This window comes from Columba livia, chromosome 2, assembly GCF_036013475.1.
Source record: "Columba livia isolate bColLiv1 breed racing homer chromosome 2, bColLiv1.pat.W.v2, whole genome shotgun sequence".
NCBI classification, from domain to species: Eukaryota; Metazoa; Chordata; class Aves; order Columbiformes; family Columbidae; genus Columba; species Columba livia.
The window spans coordinates 76,019,894-76,045,191 of record NC_088603.1 but is presented as its reverse complement, the minus strand read 5'-3'; the positions used below and the strand labels follow the sequence as shown (position 1 = coordinate 76,045,191).

The window sequence follows — 25,298 nt, the reverse complement described above, 5'->3', positions numbered from 1 at the left end:
CCCACACCCACCACCCTCTCCATTTAGTTATTCACAACTGCACACGAAAATTGCAGAACGGAAGTGTTTTAATTTGGCCAAATCTTTAGCCACTGCAAGTTGGCATTGATCCTTCAGCTTTAGCCCAGCCCTTGCCAAGATGAGAATCAGGTATACACATTCCCAAATGCATAAAGCCACAAAAAACAGAGCTGAGTGGAACTGTGATATATGAGCCTACAACATGCTATGAAACAGCGCCAGGGGATCCATGCCGATGGAATCTGCTCTGGATGATCTCAACAGCACTGCAGCTGTCCTGCCTCCCATCTCTCTGGCAGCTGAGCCAGCGGAGGTGGGTCACAAAAAGGAGACGAGTTGCAAGGTATTGTCCCACAACATTTACCTTAGAAATTGTCACCAGCCAGCCCTAGCAACAGGAGACACAGACAGAAAGTTCACCTGAAGAAAGGCAACTAGATGTAGAAGTTTACATTTTGGGAGCAAAAACAGATCAGCTGGCAACACCAGCCTTTGGTGTTCATAGAAAACAGAGAGAGACTCACATGCCGCTGGTTGTTCCATCTCACGTCATCAGCTGCGCTGCTTCCTCCTTTTATCTGCAAACTTTGACACGTCCACATTCCCTGGCTCCAAAGACCTTATTTTGGTCAAATATGACCAGGATAAGCTGCACTTTGTTCCAACAGCAAACACTACTAATCACCTGCAACGTGCCAGGTCAGCAAACAACGGGTACAGTTTCTTACTGCTGAGTCAAAACAGCACAGCCACGTTCATCACACAGTTTCACGCAAGGTGCTTTATGATTGAGAAACACTATTTGAAATCAGAATATTCCACAGAAATGATTCAGACATGCAGGGACAAAAAGCAGACAGCTCTCCTTTCCACCTAGTCTGACCTGCTCCTCACCAGCCCAACTCTGACCATCTGCAGGTTTTTGACAAGGTCACTTGTCAAGCTCCTCCAGAGCTACTTTTCCCCACCATCTCCTGGGCTCTCTCCAGCCTGGCAGAGCCCTGGGGACCCCAGGGTGCAGCTCTGCCCCCAGAGGAGTGTGAAGATAGTCCTTGTCACTTCTGCTGTCCCCAAGTCCTAGTGCTTCTCTTCCTGCATGAGGGGTGCACTGACAGGATGAGAGACCTGACTGTGGTCCTAAAACATCCCAAATCTGAAAATTTCCCTGCAGAGGATATTGAAAGGTTCCTTCCCAATTTGCAAATAAGCAAAATCTCCAGCGGTCAAAGAAAGCATCCCGAGGGATGGGTGCTCATTCCTACCGCCCACTCTGAGCACAACACTTGCAGGGCCATTAGCACTTCTTCAGTTTTGCTAGCTGCTCTTAATTAGGCCTGACTGACTCCTAAACCCCAGGGTGAGAGAAATTAAAAGCCACAGTTTTTCCACTACCAAGTGAGAGACCCATTTGTCATTCAAACTGACATCAAGAGGAATGAGGGTGGGAAGAGTGGCATGAAAAGAAATCTACCTCTCACCCCCAGATAAGTAGTTAATTATGATCAGGATATAAGGAGCAGGTAGTTGGCAAAGCGGATTTAGAAGTTGCTTCCCGAACTTAAAGTCACAGTTTAAATCACTGAGGCCAAAACACCACAACCTTACAGGAGGAGCTTCGCCCAAGCAAAAAAGAAACCTGTGAGTGTTAAACTCACCCTCTGTAACAGCTGTTAAATGCAATGCAACATCTTCTTTCCAAGATATTTTCATTTATGACAACATGACAGAATTCTGTGGCATTCAAAATGCTGAGAGGCATGAAGCACCTGATCACTTAAATGACAAATTTTGCTCTCCTATTAGAGCTTCATGCTTCATCTGCCATTGATAGAATTTGCCTGATACCTGAAGATAAACTTAATTAAAATATTCTTCCCTCCCTCCCCTAAGGATTTGGTATTAGACTTATAAAATACACCATAAAAAAAAAAAAAAAAGTAATTTTAAATAAATCTCAAATGCAGACGTTTCTCACTGATACAGGTCACTGGGCAATTGAGTGACTGAGCTTGAATTAGTGCATTAAGACACCGATCTATAATTACAGGAGAGAGTGCTACAGCCCTCTGAGGTCACTGAGTGGGTTTTGATAAAACTAGGTCAAAACCTACCTGCCCATGGGCCCAAACAGAGGAGGAGAGAAAGGAATCCATCCTCACACGTTCATACATTGCCTATACGGTGCAAAAATCTGAAAACTCAATTTCACACCTACCACAGAAAACAGAAATCCTTCAAATGAGTTTTTAATTGTCACATCTCTGCTCTGTGGTCCCACCTTGTATGCCCCATCTGCTTAACACGCTCTGCACTCACCCAGCACAGCTGCCTGAGGACGTGATTCTGAGACCCTCATCACCACACGGTTGCTCTCAAGGTTTGCTAGTATGGTTTGGGGTTTGTTTTGTCTGGGTGTGGGAAGGGGTTGTTTCTTTTTACGCTTTAGAAGAAAGAATGAAACAAAAAAGGCAACAGAGGGGAATCAAAATAATTAATCTTTTCACATTGAAATAGATGGGATTAAGAAATTGGAAAATATTTTTTAGAAGCCACAAAACATAAGGAAATTCTCTTATTTCATAGGCCATAAAAATGCAGAATAAGGTTTGAAGGAGAATTAAATGGTGGGGAGGGGAAGCTTTTTTCATCTCTTTACCTTTCTCCTGAAATCAGCTAAGTAGGCAGGGCAAGGGAGTAAAGTCCCCTGTTTATCAAGAGAAAAGGTGTAACAGATGCCTTAACACAAAATAACCACTTCCAAGAGCTTATCCTCACAAGAGAGTGGAAGATAACCAACCAATATACTTCCTCAAGGTCAACTGCTATGTCATTTCTTAATGCAGACAAATGGTGATCTTCATGCATTTTTGGTTTTTGATAAGCACTACAGCTACTCCAGGTCATGGCACTGGTCATCTTGGTTTGCAGACTACACCAGAAGGAACTGGAACTGGTCCAAAAGCTCCTTTCTTATAGGAAGCTAATCATTCACCCTGTAACACTCTGTCTGCTAGTAATATTAATACCACCCTCACTTCCTGAATTTTGGGAACAGTCCAACTCTCACTGCAAATATGGATCACAAGCACAGTTAGACCAAACCTGAACTGCATATATATTGATGATTTCCCATTTTGTGATTTATCTCTCTGTCTTTATACCAGCAAAAGCCTCCAAAAGAGATTTACCAGTCTACATTGGGTAAATAATTCCTTCCAATACTTTTCCAAACCCCATGTTTCTACCTGTGACGATAAACAATCCACAAGCCCCAGTTCAAACAAGTTGCAAAGTGCACGGCCTGACATTAGCCTCAGAAGTTAACGGGATAACACAAACTCTCTTGAGGTCAGTTGCACATTTACGTACTTTACACACTATCCATTAACACAACCAACACAGAACCAACATCAGCAGCCACAGGCAGATCAAGGTCATCTCTATGTGCAGATGCCTCTGCTTCCCCTACAGCACCCTGAAAATGTGTGACCTGAGGAAACAACCCTTCCCAAAACAGCTGTAACTAAAACAAGTGGCCCCACATTATGACTTGAAGCCCCAGTACCACCAGGGAAACTTTCAGAGCAGTGGTGAGACAACGAACAGACACCGGGAAAGGCTCCCAGCTCTCTCCTTCATGCCCATGGACTGGGGCATGCCCACGAGAGAAACAAGAAGACTCCCACAGACAGACTTTAGGAGGAAGCTTAGAAGAGAGCGATGGGATTTGCATGGAGTTTCTCACATGAACAAGCACCATTTGCAGACAAAAGTAGTCTTGCAGATAAGCAATGTGGTGTTCTTGACTGCGATGACCATAATCCAGGTTAGCACCACCCCGAGCCTCTCCGGTGGGCTGACATGAATCACAGTTCTGGGAGACTGAGCTCAAAGCTGCAGAGCTGGTAGCCCCTCTGCTCTGGCACCCACACTGTTTTCGGACAAGCACTGGCTGCTCAAATGCTCAGGCACAGGAGGATAAACTATTCATGCCAATATTATGTGAAATCTACTGTCGCTTTCCTTCATGATGACAGTATTTGATTCCAAGAGCCCCTCACATTCTGTAGCTGCAAGAAGTTTTATCAGACCTGCCAAGCTTCGTCAGGTTGTATTTCATTCTTTACAATGAGTTTCAAATTCGGGCCAGACATCACCCATCATACCTCTGCCAGTCAAAGTCTGGCTGCTTTTGAAACATGCTGGTGTGAAAATACCCTCCACTTGGCAGCACTTAACTAACAGTATATGGCATTTTTGCGGTATGAAGGAATGCAAATGCTCAGATAGGACTGTGTTATGCCACATTGGAGCAAAACAAACAAAAGGAAGCAAACTGTTTTACCTCTCAATTTTGAGCCTAGTTCTGTGGTCCTTGCAATGTAACAGTAGAACAAACTTTGAAAAGATAACTAGCATAATATTGCTAATGCTCACAACTTCATCACCATCCCCATAGTACACGGTGATGGCGAGTCCTAGGCTCACAGGAACATGGCCAATGAATTCAGTACTCAGTAAAAGAAAGCTGCTAGCCCCATTTTTTCTGAAGAAAAGCCTGAAAACATGAACTTTGGAAGCCCCAAATCCCAGTTAGGTAGAACCCCGTAAACTTCCGTTTCTGTCTTGCAAGCCAGTCTCATGATTTCTGCATGCGAGTTAGAGCTAACCAAAGAAATGTAGTCTAAAGGTGAACAATCTCATTGGCAGTTTCAGATCAAATTAAGCAAATACTTTCTCCTTAGGCAAAAACAATCGTTTCCATTAAAATGTCAGGTCATTTCAGCTTTCATTTCAGTTTGACTGTTTTCTTTCAGAAGAATAAATTTATACAAAGGTAATGCAAAGGCCAAATATAACTTTTTGTAGTGACTCTGGCACAATTTTTCTTCTGATGTGGCCAGCCACCGAGTGAACCAGAAGTATCTCTTACATCGCTCTACTGCTGAATGTGGAATGCTTAAGTCTAGCAATACACCATGATTTCTTTTTCTTTCCTAGTCTAGCAAAAGCAAATGAGATAAATAGACTCCAACTATCAGCAGTAGTTTCATAGCAGTATATTTACAAATACTGTTATTCAGCTTTTTTTGGCTGTTGACTTTAAAAAAAAAATCACAACATGGGGCATTTTCATAGAGTCATTTAGGTTGAAGAGACCCTCAGGATCATCAAGTCCAACCATAACCTAACTCTGGCACCAAACCATGTGCCTAAGAACCTCATTTCTACATCTTTTAAACCCCTCCAGGGATAGTGACTCAACCACTCCCCTGGGCAGCCTGTTCCAATGCCTGACAACCCTTTCCATGAAGAATTTTTTCCTAATATCCAATCTAAACCTCTCCTGGTGCAACTTGAGGCCATTTCCTCTTGTCCTATCACTTGCTACTTAGGAGAAGAGACCAACACCCTCCATGCTACAACCTCCTTTCAAGGAGTTGCAGACAGCAATCAGGTCTCCCCTCAGCCTCCTTTTCTCCAGGCTAAACAGCCCCAGTTCCCTCAGCCGCTCCTCATCAGACTTGTGCTCCAAACTCTTCACCAGCCTCATCGCGCTTCTCTGCACAATAGACACATTTTCCACAGACAACTCACATTTCATGACATGACTGAAGCCTGAAGAGGACTATGCGGTTGATAGGATTAATGGTTTTTACAAGTGTTTCTTGCTAAAGAGCTAAAGAAACTTACTTTGAAAGGGCAGATGGTTCAGGGCTTTCTTAAATTGTCTCAAGAGTACATCCCAAAATCATTAATCACTTTTAAAAATTTAGATAAGCTTCACCACATATTTCCAACATGTATTCCACATAGCATCACACTGAATAGCACGTATGAACCAAAGAGATGCTCTAGGGACTGATAAAAGAAAGAAGAAAAGGCTAGAAGTCTGTGTTGCCAGTCTAGAAATTGCTGTATTGGAAGAGATGATCTAATTGGACACAGTGTGCATACACACAGCTTTATACATCTATGCAGGATTTCACCAGATTCCACTCAATTGAGGTCTTTATTCCATTTTTCTTATAGTATTCTGTGTGCTCTACAGTGGCGCGCTGAACACAGGAAACATCAATGTACACAAACAAACCGATGCCAAAGGAACCACAATGACTCAGGCCCATTGAGGGTTTGGCCCATAGACAGAAAATCAATGTTACAAAACAGATTCAAAAAATACCTCTTTTCTACTGCCAAAACAAGTTCTCAACTAGAATGAAAAAAAAACATCAGCTCTGGACCCAGATTTGCATTGTGCCACAAACTACAACATCCTTGGCTTTCCAGTCAAAAGGTTTTCAGAATTATTTAGTTTACTGACATCACTGTTACTTTTTCAAGCTGGGTCAGTGTTTTCCTAACTTTGCTTAAGTGACTACACTGTCAGGTGGCTTTCACTTTAATGATTAGTGCTTTAAAAAGCAAACAAACACACTCTCTTTTTACCGTAAGTAATTCCGGTTTTGTTGCAACCAGAGAAACGATAGAAATATTTTACTATATTAAGACAGAAAGAAAAAAATATTTCATATGTTACCAAGTAACAGCCATAGATTGGAAAAAACTTTTCTGTACTTTATACCACTCCTTCATACTGTGCTCTGTATTTTTTAAGCAGCGAAGCCTCTGCCAGTTTATTTCACTCTGGGTTTACAGGACACCTGCCAGAGTGAGGTCTTTCCCAATAAAAACTGTCATTAAGTGCAATGACAATTAAAAAAAATAATGTAATGGTCAACAGAAATAATTAGTCCTGTTACTATTACTAACATCCACGCTCTTTGGTCTAAGCTCTCATCCTCTAGAGCAGCTGCCTCTAGAAACGAGACAGCAGAGAGAGCAACTGCCAGCAGGTGGCACTCCAGAATATAAACCATTCAGCACCAGGGCCAAGAAGGCAACTGCTGCTTGGCTGTCCCACTAGCTTGCTTTCACAGAACGTTAGGGATTGGAAGAGGCCTCAAAAGATCATCTAGTTCAATCCCCCTGCCAGAGAAGGAACAGCTAGATGAGGTTACACAGGAATGTGTCCAGGCGGGTTTTGAATGTCTCCAGAATAGGAGACTCCACAACCTCCCTGGGCAGCCTGTTCCAGTGCTCTGTTACCTTCATTGAGAAGAAGTTTCATCTCAAATTTAAGTGGAACCTCTTGTGTTCCAGTTTGAACCCACTACCCCTTGTCCTTTAGCACCCTTCAGGAGGTTTGGTTGGGTTTAGGACTTTCATCTCCACTTTCCCGCTTCCAAACAGAAGGGACAAACACTGCCAGTCCCAGCTCTTAGCACCATAAGATTACGCTGGTGCGGGATGGGATGCATCAGTAAGGTGAAAAGCACCTTGCGCAGTCATTTCTGAATGAGAGGAGGGACCAGCAGACACAAACCACTGAGCTCAGTCCCTACTCCCTGCCAAAGGGCAGAGCTCCTGCAGGGCAGGTGGAGTTGCTTTCCCATGTTGTGTGTGCACAGAGAGATGGCAGCATCGTACTGCCTCCCACCACTCTCCTACGCTCCCCCAAACAAGCAGCAAGCTGGGACACAGCTGAAATAATGCTGGCTCCTATTGCTTTAAGACAGCAGTAACAACAAATAATACACCCTAACGATTAAGAAACCAATTTCCCTTCTGTTTGTTTTTTAGCTATGCCCTACACACACATAACTGCTACCGTGCTCACCTGCAGAAGTTATGATCACTACACGTGGTTATGGTCGCTACAGATGGTTCCTCAAGGCACAGTGAAGACTCCCACCCTCTTCTGAGCCTTCTGCCGCTCCCCAGCACTCACGCTCCTCTCACAGCAAAGTCAGTCAAATCGGCGCTTCTTCCAATCAAACACCGACTGCCAGGAAAGCCTCTGCCCAGGGGTCTTGTCAGCCAGAGGAAATAAATCCACCTCAGAGAGCTGCGGCTCACCCCGTCTTTGCAACTCATCCAACTGCAAGAGCAATTGCTTGTTCTGCCACTGTTGGAAACCCTCCCAGTCCTTCAGTCTTCTAAATGAGGCCCTTTAAAACACTGTGCAACATGGGGGAGATATGAAGAGGTACCCTTAAACCCAGGAGGATTGAGATATTCTCCCAGAAAATGAAATTTTAAAGAAAAAATCTGGAAGCCAGTTGCTTTGTCAAACTCTAGGCACCAAGCATAGCAGTCAACATTCAGAGAGGTAATGAACTGGCTCAGTTGACAAAGTTGCAATTCCCCCATCATTCTCCCCTATAAAAGTTTGGAGTTTAAAACACTGAAGGTCATACAACTGGGTGGAAAAGAAGCCTGCATTTTTGTCTTTACAAATTACTGTAGGAATATTGTAGTTAACAATGAAAAGATAAAGCCAAAAGGGGAAAAACAAACAAACAAACAAACAAACAAAACCACCAACAACAAAAAAAACACACAAATGAAAAAAAATGTAACAAATAACCCAAAAGAGTTTAGTATTTGTAAATGCTAAACAAATACAGAAAATAACTAGCTCTTGTGCAAAAAGCACAAGGATTTACTGCTTAAACTCTCCTTAATGGCAAACTCGTACCATGGGGTCCATCCGCTCCTGTCAAAATAGCAGATAAGATCTGTCAGTTCAGGATCTCCTATACATGTCAGTGGATTGCTGGCATTTCCCCACCGAATTGATCCCAAATGTAAATAGACACAAAACTGGAAAGAATTAAGGTCCTATCTGTGGATAAAAGCAACACACAAACCAAACAAAACCAGGCAAAGCAACATGCCCTGCTTGCAGAAGTGGTCCCACAATCAATGCCACATGATATCCATTATGTTTTAGGAAATTAATTTTCATCTGGAATTCCAAAGTCATTTCCTCACAAGCAATAAACACATACCTTTTTTCTTGATGATTCTCTAACATCATCCACTGAAAGAGGCACAATTCAGCTCATGGTTATGTACTACATACACTGCACAAAAGTTTGCTCAATGCATGTTTTGAGAGAGTCTTTTATACACAAAGATGGGATGATGGCATGGAAAGAGGTACGGGGTGACTGTTCTTGCTTACTCTGCCTTCCTAGCTCCCATCCCAATGTGGATTTGGTTCATAAAGTACTTGCATGTGGAAAAGCAAGCCATGAAGCGTAATTGCAACTCATACCAATCTGAACACTGAGCAGAAATGAAGCGTGTAACAACTGTCTGGTGACTATCATGAGACATCATAAATATTTCCAAGTCAGCAAGTTGCGCAGTTGTGGCTGCAAGAACTGACTTGGATCTCTCCTGTTTCCATGGATCTCCCTGAACAGATGCATGGATGGTCTCCTTGATGTTCCACCCACCTGATCAGGAAGCAGAACTAAGGAGTGCTCAGGCTTCGGTGTTCTCCTCGCTATTTGGTACAACACACAGCCTTCTCTAATGAGCGACCTCTCTTGATAGAGGAGGCTGCAATTAGTGTAGACTCTCAAGAGCGTTCATGTTCCCGGGCAGAAAAATGTAAGCAAGCACATTGTAAGGCAGGTCCAGAAAGGCACACAAAATTTTCCAGCACTGAATAGCCAATAGATATGAAAAGGGCCGATCCTTTTTTAAGTTCTGAATTTAACTTTAGAAGAAAGCATGATATATTTACTGGAGGTGGGTGACCAAAGAGGGAAGGCACATTAGAATGAAAGCTTCTCACTTTAAAGATGATCCTTCTATCCACCTATATTCTTTTTACAGCTTGATTTTTGAAAATGAGCTCAGATTTTGCAAGCAGACTTTCAGGTTTCTCAAAATAAGAGCACAGGTGCAAAACACAGATTCTTAAATGTGAGTAATAGCACTGTAAGAATATAGTCATAAGATCTTTTTCTTAAGAAAAAAAAAAAATCATGAGGTATTTTCATTCTGTCCGATTGCATAACTCCTCTAAAGAAAGCAGTAAAGGTCGCTGAAATGCACAGGCCACTGATGATGGAAAAATGTTATTGTATATTGTTTAAAATTACATGAAACAAATGAGCAACAGTGTTAGAAAATGAGACCTTTAAAGGAGTGAGCTGAAAAATTCCAACTCAGCATGATATCCTGATTTAAAGTTGCACGTGTACAGGTTACGGCCACCTCTGTGTCTCTCTTCATTTGAAAATGCAACAGTTTCATAATCTTATTAAAGGACAAGTTGTAGATTCTTATCACTTTATTAAATTGCCAGTGCATGATCTTTAATTTTTTTTTGTTCTTGTTTCATAACCACTCATTAACATAAAAAGATAAGAGTTTCTCCAATGGACCACAAAGAGGAGTTTCAGCCAGCAGAGGAATGAGTAGCACAGGGGAAACAGTTTTCCCTGTAACATGGGAAAAGATGAGTCAGGTTCCTCAAAATATCAAGGAATTTGCTTTAGCTCCTCCACAGGCTACAACAATAAAGTTCCTGTAGTGGTGGGGTCATGTTTCCATTGCCCTTCACCAAACACCACCACTCATTTTTGGGTCATGCTGACTCCAAACAAGTGGACATAAGGAAGAAGGCAAACATGTTACAAAATTGTCACCTTTGTTTAAGTAGCTCCTCACATTACCAAGGCGAGACCATAAGTAGCCCTCTATCTCACACCAAGATGTGGCTGCGTCACAAGAGAGAAGACCTGGACTGTGAATCAGGACTCCAAGGGAGAAGCCAGCACGAGGATTTCTACCTAAACTATTTTTGAACATGGCTATAATATCCTCTTAAAATGCACATTTCCTTACCAAAACCCTTTTCGCTATCTTACCACACCCTTTTGCAGGGATGTTCAGAAGCACCACTATGATATTCATTTATTTTACGTATGAAAATAGTTACAAATTTATATATGAGTTAAAAAAAATATCACAAGGACTTTGCAGGTGCATAAACAAATTCTCTACAATCTCATCTCTTAAAAGCTGCAAAAACCAACCTGGATCCAGTCCTATCAACATTTCTTTACGCCAGTGACCCCTCCATAGGAAGCAGGACCACCAAGCTGGGCGAAGCCTCTTCCCTGATAACTGTTCTCTAGCATCGACTTTGGCCAAACTTGCCCGGAAATCCTTCCAGTAGAGAAGAGGTCACCCCACAAGCAGCCCTGTTTCCACCAAATGCCGATGTACATGAGATGCTCTTTTTGAGAAGGAGGCCTCACTCTACCCGACCTTTATCTAAAGAAGAGGGAGGCAAAATCTCAAAACATTCAGCAAAAGCTTTCAAAAAACGCAACGACTGGATTTTTAAGACCACCTCAAAATCAACCTGACATGCCCTAGATTTCCTGATCTATTTTAAAATTCCTTTTCAACTGCTATTACTTGTGTCTTCTGTGGAAGCCACACAAACAGGCAGAGTGGCAGCTTGCAAGAGGTTGTAAGCTGAAAAGCAGAAGACACCGTGAAATTGAGAGAACAGAAAGAACATGTTTCTGTACACTTGAAGACTTTCAGAACGGTCGGGGTTTTTTCCTGAAGAGGGGCTGCTAATTAGCCAACTGTAACAGTAGCAACAGTGTCCTTGTAAAACACGTTGCTTATTAAAAGCAAATTTGAGAGCAATACAACTTCACCGAATTCTCACCAATTTGCTATTACTGACCAGCTTCTATACGTGTTTAAACGTCACACACTGACGCATTTCCTACTCCATAGACTGACTATATAATCAGTTTGTTCAATCAATGCAACCCCAGTATTTCTGTTGATTTCTATTTTAAGAAGGGAATGTACTTCAGAAAATAAAATCTGAAGTGTACTTTATGCCTATTCCTGTTCCCAGTCTACCTCCATTCCACACTTCAGAAATATTTATGCCAGACCAGCAAGAGAAGTGTCCTCAGGCAAATCAAATCACCATCTCCTACATGCTGTACTTTGAACTTAAATTCCAGCATCCTAGTATCACCCTTATTACTGCTGGGCAAACACCTGAAAAACCTAGTATTTTGCACTTGCAAATTAAGCCAATATGCTGATTTAATATAAATTCAGAGAAAACTGAGTTTTAATGGAAATTTGGGATTTCAAGTGAACACCTTGAACAGCTCTGTCACCTGCACTAGGGGATGCGTTGCCTTTTGACTAAATACTGGAAATTTGACAACCCATTTTCAGAACTGCAAAATGCTGCTTATACAAGCTGTAGGTACTTTTGTATGGGATGACCCATGTTCCCATTCTCCAACACTGATTGAGTTTCCCAGCTAGATTACATCTCCCATAACCACAATGGCAACTCAACATGAAAAGAGGAGATGGAAGCCAGCCATCAAGCCAAGCCCCAAGGGAAGAATAGAAAAACAAAGTATGCTAATTACAGTTCCCATGGGAGATGGTGCTAGCATTCCTAAACCTAACCCTTCAGTTCCGTTTTTTGGGTGAAAGGACGTTAGAGGGTTTTTTTTCCCCTCCATAAAAGAAACCAATTAACTTCAACAAAATGAGGATGCAGACAAAACTTCCAGAAGGCAATGCAGGACGAATCTCCAAACCTGCTGTAAAACCAACTGAAGAGGCAAACAGCTTCACCCTTTTACTGCTCTGAAGCTAAGGAGAAGGGATTTTTCTGCCCCAGGAACATTCCTGAGGCTTTGTAGCAATATACCCCTGACTCTACCTCTCGCCACACAACTCTTCCCATTTTTAGTTTTAAAAAAAGCTACTACAAAGGACTGGATCATTAAACCCTTATTCATTAAATCCCCTCAAGGATTTAGCTAGGCTGCACCAGTGTGACAGAAAGACCTTGATCTATTGTTTTCACAGTAGTGCCCCAGCACCTGACACAGAGGTGAAACAGAATTAAGAGCGGCTCACAGCTTCTGGATGCTGCAAGCACCGCACCGCATTTCCTCATGCTGCTAACACCTCCAACTAGAATATAAGTGGAGGGGGTCAGAGTGTCGCAATGGGACAAAAAGGCCAGAACACAGTACCCCATTGAATGTGGGGTGAAAAAGAATCCCTTTCAGCTTCTGATATTATTCAATATATTCATCAATGATTTGGATGAGGGAATAGAGAGCACTATCAGCAAGTTTGCTGATGACATCAAGCTGGGAGGAGTGGCTGACACGCCAGAAGGCTGTGCTGCCATCCAGCGAGACCTGGACAGGCTGGAGAGTTGGGCGGGGAATAACCTAATGAAATTTAACAAGGGAAAGTGTAGAGTCCTGCACCTGAGTAGGAACAACCCCAGGTTCCAGTATAAATTGGGGAATGACCTATTAGAGCGCAGTGTAGGGGAAAGGGACCTGGGGGTCCTGGTAGACAGCAGGATGACCATGAGCCAGCATTATGCCCTAGTGGCCAGGAAAGCCAATGGCATCCTGTGGTGTATTAGAAGGGGGGTGGTTAGTAGGTCGAGAGAGGTTCTCCTTCCCCTCTACTCTGCCCTGGTGAGACCCTGTCTGGAATATTGTGTCCAGTTTTGGGCCCCTCAGCTCAAGAAGGACAGGGAACTGCTGGAGAGAGTCCAGCACAGGGCAACAAAGATGATTAAGGGAGTGGAGCATCTCCCTTATGAGGAAAGGCTGAGGGAGCTGGGGCTCTTTAGTTTGGAGGAGACTGAGGGGTGACCTCATTAATGTTTATAAATGTGTAAAAGGTGAGTGTCACGAGGATGGAGCCAGGCCCTTCGCAGTGACAGCCAGTGACAGGACAAGGGGTAATGGGTTTAAACTGGAACACAAGAGGTTCCACTTAAATTTGAGAAGAAACTTCTTCTCAGTGAGGGTGACAGAACACTGGAACAGGCTGCCCAGGGGGGTTGTGGAGTTTCCTTCTCTGGAGACATTCAAAACCCGCCTGGACACCTTCCTGTGTAACCTCATTTAGATGTTCCTGCTCCGGCAGGTGGACTGGACTAGATGATCTTTGAGGTCCCTTCCAATCCCTAATATTCTGTGATTCTGTGATCCAGATCCCAGTGTAAGTTATTGTAAAAAAATAAAACAAAACACAAAACACAAAACAAAACAAAACAAAAAAAAAAAAAAGAATTAGCTACAAACAATCTAGCCTGATGAAAAATCTCATCATTTCAACACAATTCAATATTCTGGAATATCACTAGTCCCAATTACCTGCTCTCTTCAATGGTCCCTTGTTCTTCTCCTTACTCTGAAAAAAAGCTGTTCTGAGCTGCAATACAACTGAAGGAGAATGTGTTGAGCACAGTTCTGTCACAGAGCTGGCTCACCCACATAAAGGCCCGTCTTACAAACTGCAGCAATCTCTCCAAGACCTGGTCACTACTTACTCTCCTCAACACAAAACCTCAGGCAGAAAAGAAGTCCATGTTAACACCTTCAACACCTTTGCAGATAATCCCCCAACAGAGTCTCAACAGCAAAGATCCCTTCACGCAGTGGCTGCCTCAAGGGGATCTGGGGAAGGTAACTAGAAAGTAAGTCTGCCAACTACAAGCTTGAATTCTGAGCAAAGATTACACCACCACTGGTTAAAAAACAAATAAATAAATTAATAAGGGCTGCTACTTAAGAAAGATTTTAAAGACACATAATTGCAACACCAGGTCTGTGATCTGTAACTTAGAAAGCATCTCTGTTAACAGCTATGCACTGGGGACAAGCATCTGAAGCATTAATACTGCCACTACTAGGCATTTCAGTTTTAGCTGCATCAGGAAGATCTAAGCTGGCCTAAATTTAGCTTCAAACACACATTTGATCCAAATTAATCTGCATGATGCAACAGGGTCAGGACTTCCCCACGCCACATGGCAGTGGCAGACGGAGTGAACCCACACAAGAATCCCTGTATGCTCATGGCAGAAGGAAACTCATTCACTAAACGTGAATCTGACAAAATGATAATATTCTTTTCCCTTCTCCCAGACGAAATTTTTAAGTACCAGCAATTTCACTAGCTCAGCAGAGCTTCGCCAATGCCTCCTGCTGACCCCATTCCACTTCGAAGTGTATAATTCAGTATTCAGGTCAGAAAGGAAAAGTGAGTATGAGGGGAAGGCAGAGACCTGGGTTCCTGTCCCTGCTCCAATGAATGTTTAATTATTTTATATTAAAAATTCATTAGGAGAAGGGCTAGAATCCAGGCAGTCTAATGGGTTTACCTATGAAGAGAAAAAGATCCACAAACGCTGACAGACAAAGGTAGGAGCTCAGAGAGAACAACCACTAGCTCCTCCACTGCTTACTTCTCAGCAGTAGGTACCAGACTCCAGAAAAGAATAAAAAGGAGCACTTCAGCATGTTTTCCTGGAACAGAAAGAGGGCTGCTGGCCTAAAAGACCTCCTCTTGATTCTCCTTTTTTGTAGCCAGCATACGTTAGAGACACCAGCTTTTGTAAATCCCATTCTTGGGCCAACTTTTCTCCTGGCATTGCACAAGGAATCTCGCTATCTGCATCCCACAGTACACAGTGCCTGGAAGTTTGATGCCACAGTACTTTAGGTCTTCCGTGGATCCAGTTTGTTGAAAATGTTCTTGAGTTGCACTGGCATTTCAAAAACTTTGAGCTGTGTGATTGACGTTGCAAATGACAGTCAAGCCAACTGAGAAAAATGCATTGCATCAGCTGGCGAGTGGGATGCTGGAAAGCTCTGGTAAAAAACCTGCCACCTTCCACCAGACACTTGCATATGGCTTTTAAAAACAAAGCATGTGTAGTTGTGCCTCCACCTCAACCACAAATATGTGTCCGTACACAGCAGACAGAAGAAAAATTCATTTTCGAAAGAAACTGCTTGATTTTGTTATTATTCCTCATTCAGCAACTGACACCAGCACTGCCTTTAGGAAAAACCTCATGTAAAGGACAACATCCCAGGCAGCTATTGCTGTGTGATATGAGGGTAGGCAGGAGGGGCATTTCCTTTACTTCCTAGAAGCAGGTGAACTCTCACTGAATATTTCATCCAGATTCAAAGCTATTTTCACTGATCACTTGAAAGTTAAATAATAATTCCATTTAAAGAAACCTAGTAATTATATTTTGCATCCCCCCTCCAGCAGCTATTGCTGTTGTGACAAGATTCATCTTGTCCATGATGACTATTATCTGCTGTATAAATATTGATGACCTGAGTAATTGCTGTTCTGTACATATGCTTCTCACAGATATAAATTCCTCTGCCTGAAGTAGGTTGCTGACAAAGTGCTTTCCTCATTTTGGACGGCAATGAAGCATTACTGGAGGTGTCACTGAGAGTTGTTAGTCCCAGGGGAAAAAAAAGGCAACAAGTAACAACAGCATTTGGAAAGGGGGAATGAAGTGATGCTTGCCTGGACTGGGAAGACTGAATAGTCCCAAAGAACAACAAGTTAGATAAGCCGGTATTCAGGAGGCTTAAGTTTAGCTTAGACTGTGCCAACAGCAGACACAGCTCAAAGGGAAAGAACTGCTCTGGACTCAACACTGGCCACCACTGCTAAGCAGGGCACAAACGCTCTTGGGACATGTCACATATGACATGCATGTTGTACCCACCCAGCGGCTCACTGCTGATGGAGGTTACTTTTTCTCCTTTAAAACCCAACCAGAAAAACAAGCCAGTCTTGTACTGGAGGAAGAACACCAAGCTGAATATTATGGCGGGACAGGCATCCATGTCACACAAAAGCAAAGCTGCTCTTGAGGCACTCAACACCCATTCACAGATACCACAGGTGTACACCACGGCATCGCTTCAAACTCTTTTCACTGGTTAAATGTATCTGTCCAGCAGACTTTGTGACCCGTCAGGTATCCTGTCTTCCTTGCAATCAGCAAAAATCTCTAAAAACACCCCACTGTGAACCCTGGCTAATCTGACCATAGTGCTCCATAGCTGGCAGTACAAACACCTGATTTTGATACATGGAGCCCAATCACAGGCATTTTGCCTCATCCTTCCAGACCTGAATTTTGTCTCCAGACTTTAAACAGCCAACAGTATATGAGAAATGAAGTCTTCCCCTTAGTGGGCACAAACTTTCTAGGATATAAAACCTGAGAGTCTGAATCTCAATAAAACTATTCCTCTGGAATTAGAGGTCAGAGATGAACATTTTTTCAGACATGGAAAGTCTGGTGAAATTTATACTGAGAGAGTTTCCTTGTAGCAATACTATTTTTCTAAGGCCTTTTACAGTATCTGGAGACTAACAGTGGACAAAAACACCCAAAAAATTTTTAAGAAATAATGTTGTCTTTTAACTTTCACATGCTACAGAAATCAAGGGGAAACTAAAAATCCGCCTGATTTACATCTGTTAGGGAAGGACTGTGTTACTGAAGATTGGGAAGGGTATGGAGAGGATGCAGAACGCAGGAGGAGAAAAGACACCAGACCCGCCATGGGAGCTGAGGCTGGGGCACTAACGAGATGTGGGCAGGGACAGAGAGCAAGCGGGAAGCGAGGGCAAATACAGATATAAAGTGTGAGCAACCTCTGCAGTGCCCAGAGGTGCAGAGGGAAGAACTGAATGCTTGTAATCAGCCGAAGAAATGAGAGTCTGGAAGTCTTGCTTTCTCTGTTGCCTTGTTCAAACAATTACATAATAAGCCATTACACGTAATCACAGCAGTCACTAATTTTTATATATATATGCACATGAACAGACTCAGCGAAAGCAGTTACTGAACACTGACACAACCAATCTCCCTGCGACGCCAAGTGTTGAGCTGTTTGTTCAGCATGTCCCTCGTCATACAATTAGTTCCCCTCCCACTTCTGCAGCTTTCCTTCCCCCATAATTTATACAATGCTTTGGGGTTTAATATATTACAATCTCTAATGACAACTGCTAGTCATCTCTGAATCTTGAAGGGAAGTTGCTTCCAGCAGAAAATTAAAGGTTGAACTCTCACCAGTAACTCTGGGCATGCTTAACTAGTACTAAGCCACATAACATAGCCTGATCAGTCCAACAGGTCCTTAAAAATAAAAAATCCACATGACCTCACTGTCAGTTCTTGCACTGAGTCATTTGGGAGACCAGTTGAAACAGAGTCCTGCATAATTCTCTAACATCAACAGCCCGCTGTGTTGATTGAAGAGGACTGGACCCAAACTACAATAAGCAGGTAATCCCCACCCTCTTCGCTCTGTCTTCTTTTTCACCCTTCCGTTTTTAAGACAAGACACAATCTAGCGGCCTCCAGCAAGCATCCAGTCTTACCTCCATGGCTTCCTACAACAACATTTCCCAGACCTAATTTGTTTGCATGCAGATTAGTTATAACACATGCTATGTGCACACAGAATGTTCTACTGCTAACACGAATTATTTTTCATGTAAACACAAAACGCAGGTGGCCAAGTCTCTAACTGCCCAATTCACAAGCACACACAGGCTTCGCACTGTCAAGCTTTTACATGCATATTAACCTGAATGCAATGAAATGTACCCATAACTTTGAAAGTCCTGTTGAAACACCTTTAAAAACTGCAACTCAAATCTTAAGTGGTCACATTCCTGAGTCACTAAAAAGTTATATCAGATTTCCATCAAATAATTCTATATTTTCTAGGTAGTTATTAATCCCATTTTCACTCTAAAATCATCACTTAACTTTACTAAAACTATGTCTGTCCCACGTGCCTCTTCCTGCACAGCAATGTCAATCCGGAGTGTAGAGAAATATGACCTCCACCCATGTATCACCAAATTCCTTTAGAGAGGATGCAGAGATACTCACAAAAGTGCAGTTCTACCAGCTCAGTGTAGTTTCATCACATCTGTGCCAAAGTCATTATGTCCAGAAAATAAACACTTTGCTGGGTTCGTATACCTGTAAAGTAGCTCTCATGAAGATGTGAAAACGCAATTTTACTGTAAAAATAAATACGGTGGAGTTAATAATTTCTCACATTGCGCACAGGGCCATCTGTTTTCATTGCTTCCAAATATCCACCACGCTCTCAAGACCTAGGCAGCAGACAATGTTTGGACTGCACGGCCCTGCTTCTCTAGCTCTGACTGATTTGCACCAGCTCTCCTGGGGAGGGCAAGGGCTGCGAGACGGCGTTAGTGCCCCCCAGATGCCAAACACCCTTTTTTGTGAGGTAAGAACAGGTGGGTGCTGCATTTGCCTTCCTGTGCTGGTGTGAGATCTGCAAACAGACCACACAATTGCAACCAAGGCACAGTGAGAGAGAGACTTCTGATCAGTGATGAAGGAACAACTAAACCCCGTGTACACATCCTCAAAGTGGCACAGAGACCTGTGTGGATTTGGGAGGTGCAGCACACCTACTAGTCTTTGCCTTTGCACCAGTCTTTCACAGGAAAGGCATTCATAAGAGGAGATTTTGCCAGTATCTGGAGTTTTGTGCTTTACCAAGGTAGAAAATTAAGCCAAAAGACTGACAGCAAGTGCAGAGCACTATTCTAATCAAATTTATTTACATTATGTACTTCTGAAACAAAACAGCAGGTACCAAATACATCACCTGATAATTCAAAGCAACCAGATAAGCAGTCTGAGATTCCAAACAATCTCCTGAAACTGCTACTCCTACAAACCTCTTTCTTCTAGCTTTTTTGGTTGCAGAAGGTAAGGTGCCAGCAATCTATCTTAGAACAGGAGCTGATGAAATAGGGACATTTACAAAAAAAGTAATACAATACAGCTCATGAACTGGTTTGCTTACCAAGGAAATATGCTTAGCAGTTTCCTTTTATGTAGCAGTAAAGAACTGCAACTTGTATTTCTTATGGTTTTGACTTTTGCAGTAGCCTAAGATGTTTTATTCTTCAGCTAATGCCTAAGGGGCTCCCAGTTTTCACTTCGAGAATATTCTAGGTCTAGGAAGTCTAAACACATGTATCCTGACACACAAGAATAACCCTCACTTCCTAGGTACAGTACAACCAAATCACAGTCCTCTTTTCAGATGAAGCTGATCTTCAAAAACTTAAGAAATGTATTAAAATAAGGTCAGCAATGAATGCAAGAGTGTCCTGAGGAGGAATAGTAGTGCTCAATCCCCTCTGTCATCATCTCCAAATGCTGAAGGTTTGGTGCTGTTTTTTCTTTTAAGTAAAGCTCAGCTGCTTTAAACAATTGCCCCCAGTGTTCACCAACATGGGAGAAAAGAAGAAGAGCTGATGCAAGATGTTCCTTTCTGGTAGTTCAGAGCTTTCAGTGCTCTGGCTTGTAGGTTTGTGCCTGCTCAGGGGGCTCTAAACAGAGACCAGCGGTGGGACCCGCTGGACGTCACAGAACACTGCCAAGAATCAAATACAGAAAAGAAAGATACACTAAAGAAGTAAAACAAACAAACCCCCAAATAAACTAACCACTCCATTATCCTACTTTTTTGCTTCCTGCCTGCACATCTTGCCTGCAATTGGAAAAACAGCAATAAAACATAACATTAACGTGGCAATAGAGGCAGTTATTTAACCCACAATTTCCCAATACCTTTTATAAGTACCGTCAAGGATTTTCATCTCTGGGAAGAGACACACATATTTCACACAGCAGCTCAGAATTTCTGTCATGTGTGACACTACTGAAACATTCAAAGGTGGTTTCATCCACCTAGATGACTGCACGTGTTTCTCATGTCCTCTCCACCGCATAAAGCAAGCCATGCTGGAATAAAACAGGATTTGCACATTACCCTCTTTGACTTGATTTGCAAAAGGGGAAAGCTGGAACATCTCAAGAGTAAGCAGGATCTCACACCAGTGGCTTTGGACCCTCTGAAAGCAGTCACTGGCTTCTGCTCAGACCCACGCGTCATGAGCCAAATGGAGAAGGGAGGCTCCCGAACACAGGGGCAGCTGAGCAGCAAGCAGGTCAGGCCATTCAAACTAGTGCAAGGCACACTTCAGAGCTAGAAGTTGCTACCACCTGTGGTACTAATACTAAAAAAAAACAGCTAGTGAGCTAACAGAAAAATAAATGGACATGGCTATCCCAATACCCTAGACTAGCTTTGAATCAATGCAACCGTGCTGCAGTTAGAAAAGCATAAGCAAGGACAAGAAAGTGGAGAATCACTGATTTTCATTAGCTTTTTGGTAAGTCAAAAAATACCCATATATTTTGTTTTTTCTTCCATATATACATATGCAAGTGTCCATATAAAACTTTTTCTCCAACCTTTTATTATTTTGCCACTAAGGGAAACATAAAAGAAAAAGGGTGAGAGAGAGAAGCATAGAAAAGGGATCTTTTTGTATTCTGCTATTAAATTTAAAAATGGGTGAAATACTTCTTTTTTTTAAGGCAAGCTTTCTGGTTTGGGAAACAGCATTTTTCCATTTGAACCAATTCAGTCAGCTGAGCATGCAACAAATACTAAGAATAAATATTTTCAGACCAAAGAGCCTAGTCCTTTGATTTCACCTATAAAAATAAGGATATTTCTATACAAAGGAAGCCAATCATCAGTTCTAAACTGACATTCAGAGGATCTGAAAATCAGATCCCCCTGCACTGTTCCTACACTGACCCTGCAGCAGCTCCTGATCCTCAGTGTCACCAGCACCGAGGAGCATCCAAGCAGCCGCCTTTGTTTCCATTTGAGAGTACATGACACAATTAGCATTTTCCAGCTTTTCTTCCCCACTGCCAGTGTGAAAGGCAACAAATAAAAAGTATTAATGGAGGTTTGAGCAGCAGGCCTCATAAATTACACACACACAAATCCTTTCTGTTTGATCCCAATCTTCCGCAGGTCCCTAATGAGAACCATGAACACCATCTACTAATCATCCCATCAGTAATGCAAATAACCATCTTGGCCTCTCATCGAGCACCTCTCCGGTTTAAACAACGTACCCTTTAGATTGCACAGCCCTGGGTGCAAAAGCTGCCGTGTCTGTCCCTCTGGAATAACCTCGGCGTGACAACACTGCGCACATCAGGCGTGGCGGCTGCCAGGAGTCACTCTCTCCCCCACCCTCCCAAATAGGGGAGAGAATCGGAAGGGAAGGGAGGAACTTGGAATGAGATAAACACAGTTTCACAAAACACTAATACACTACTAGTAAATATATATATAAAATAGAAATTAAAGATACTCAAGGCAATTCCTCACAAACACGCTGAGCAGCCAGTCCCAGGAAACGGCACCTGGTCTCAAACCTGATCCCAGAGAGAGAAAAGAGAGGAAAAAAGGCAACAAGGCTCAGAGGCCTCGCAAAATGGCAAAAGACCGAACTAAATGTCTCACACCAGAAACTCCCCCGGCTCTGACAAAAAGGAGCGAAGAGGAGAGACAGAGAGATTGGAAGAGCCAACCAGAAGGTCCCAACTCTCCTTAAATAATTAGCATGATGCTAATGGGATGGAATACTCTCATTGATCAGTCTGGATGTCAATCAAGCTCTGCCCCATCCATGCCCCCCTTCCTCGATGCCTCACACCTGTGGACAGAGCGCTCAGAGTGTCCTTGGCTCTCAGACCAGAGCAATTCAAAACATTAACTCTGTCCCAGGGGGTGTTATCTCTTGTTCTCAAGCTAAGTCCAAATAGTGAGCGTGTTAGCTATGGAAAATAAAGGTTTCTAAGTGCATGAAGAAAATTAACTCATTCTCAGTCAAACCAGCACACAGCCACACTCTGCAAACCCAGCTACATCCACATACATTCAGGTCTCCTAAATTGAAACGCTGAGTAAGCAACACAGAAGAATGGCTACAGCTCTGGATGGGCACTTAAAACCACAGAAACAGGACCCTGGTTCAGCCCTACCTCAGGCCATCGGTCCATACCCCGGGGATGCTGCCACAGCAGTGCTGCTCTCTAGCCCTGTCTCCGGCTGGACCTCATGCTTGCAGCTATGTCCCCATTCCTGTCTCTGTCCCCATCTCCTGCTGTTGGATGGACCCCAGCCCTGGAGTGTTGCTTGCCCTGCCCAGGGCTGTCAATGGACCCCGTCAGAACACTCTGGAATCAAATGATGAGAAAGGCGTCTTTCTGTGAAACATCATTCCCGCCCTGCCAACAGAGCATGGACTGCAAGAGCTTCCAAAATAAAACAGAAATGTGTCTGTATTAATGCCTTATGCTGGGCATCAGACCCGTATTGCCGGTTCTTGTAACATTTACAGAGAAACCAGCATACAGAACGGTGCAGTAAAAAAAGGAAATCCTGTGAGAATCAAGTCAAAAAGTACCAAACAGGCCTTGATCCCACCAAAGCGAAGACAAGCTACACCTGGACAAGAAACCTGGAGCTGCAGTCACTGGTACTAACAGATCTACCGTCGCAGAAGGAAGAAAACAGGCTCCCAAGCATCTGCAAAATAGCATAGTTCAGGTTTACTGTTAAATAATTATATTTGGAAATTATTGCTAGGAAAAAAAAAAAGCTTAAGGAATTTAAGTATTCCAAATAAGGCCAGCGCTTCAGCGTGCCTGTCCTGCTGTGACTATGTACATGCGTGTTGCCAAGCACAGCTCAGCAGCCGGCAGGGCCATTCCTCGCTGGAGGGAGAATTGCTGGGCTTCCAGTGCCACTCTCAGCAAATTTTTACCTTCTAAGCAGCAAGTGTTTGTATAATAGAAATCCTCCTATCAGCACTACCAGCTGTGCCCAAAGCACAGCGACCGCCAGCACGTACACTGCAAAATCACAATGTTTGTGCGTGTGTTAAACAGTGCACTTCTGGAAAGGCAGAGAATACTTTCAGAGTAAACACCGTGAAGATTTCGGATCCTTTAGAATGTCAAAAGGCCATCATAATCTGATGCTCACCTTCGGCACTTACTGCTTGCCCAGCTAAGACACCTCTATAACTCACAGGGATCACACCCACATCTCACAAGCCTGTTTTACCACCTGCGAGGACACCACCTCTGAGAACGTAAGAAACTTTTCCTCTCACAGCAGTCCTCAAGCTCTTCGGTGCTTTACCCTCCCTAATGTTAGCTTGAAGCCATTAAAACACCAACCAACACCACAGCAGGAAATGCAGCAAGAGGAACTCATTTTCAAACCTCACCAGGCAGACTGCTGCTGCTGCCCCAGGGAGATAAGCAGGGGAAAAGAGGGGAGCCCATCATGGCCCGACTGGACCCCAGAAATCCTTCCGGAGCTATGAGAGAGGTGGAGGACACCAAGCTTGAAAACAGGCATGCTGAAGCACTCAAGCAGAATACCGCCTCCACCCCAAATTACTCACTTTTAGAAAGAGAGCAGCCCTCCAGGTCCCTGAGCATACCTCCTCTTATGCAACTTCACAGGCTGCTGATGGAAGCAGAAGGTTCATCTGCTGAAGATGCCAGGACTTTGTAAGACTGGGACTTTGAATAGGAGACCACTCCTGAACAGGAACATCTTGAAAGGTGTCTTTTGCTCAGCTTTTGACTTGGGAGAAAGCAGCAGGAGGCAAAAGGCTGATGCTTTCTCCTCTTTAAACTAAACACCTACACTTTTTCAAAAGATGACCAATTAGTGCAAGTCATGTTTGGGTGAAGGGGACTGTGGAAAGAAGTTCTCAGTCAGAGGAAAGAAAGGAAGAATACAACTAAGAAAACAGTGTTTTGGTTAAAGCCTGAAGAAAACAAAACTGAATGGAAACCATTTTGGTCCAACCCTCAATGACACACTCCACCAAAATACTCGTTCATGAGAAAACCTCAGGCAGCACACAAACATATGAGCCATATTTTCAAGATGGCACTCATTAGAAGTTAGCTATCCACTGCCTCCGGTTCAGCAACATCCAGTATGTCTAGTGATCATTGTTTTCTTGCTGTCCTAACCTTCCCTTTTTCTTTGCAGACCACCTAAACATACTACTTCTGCTTAGAGGAAAATGTTTGACCACAGTGGCTATCAGGACTGCACATGGCAGTGTGCCACAAAGACACTCTTGTCATGCAAGCCAGCCTGCCAAAATTATTGAATTACATTGGGGAAAGCCACTAAATAAAAAAAATGAACCACTAACACACGGCATGCTTGCTGGACCTTCCTTCACTGCACACTGCAGGTCATCAAAAGCCAGACCCATGAGGCAAATGAAGCTGTACCAGTGACAATATCCCAGCCATGGACCTAATTGGGGCAGAAGTAACTTCAGTGGGCATAGGCATATGTACAGCCTCCACCTCTGCTCATGAACAAGTGTCTGCATCCAATGTTCAGCATGGACACTGCTCGAGGCCAGGAAGGCATTCCCCCTAGCAGTGACAAGAGTAATAACAAATAAAAATGAGAAGGAAGGATAGATATAAACCAAAGTGCAAGACAGCTCCCATTGCAGAGCAGGCCATCCTGCCATTCAGGAGCACTGCTCGCAGACTAAGCGGAGGGCTTTGTAAGCTGAAAAAGGACCTTCCCCAGGTTACAGGTGAGCGGGTGCCAGTGCCACATGGG

The 25,298-nt window shown here is 43.3% G+C and overlaps 1 protein-coding gene across 8 annotated transcripts in view; it reads right to left on the bottom strand.

The window, feature by feature from the left end:
• Positions 1-25,298, bottom strand: part of RNF152 (ring finger protein 152) — a 74,573-nt gene that overhangs the window by 14,949 nt on the left and 34,326 nt on the right. The window lies entirely within an intron of this gene.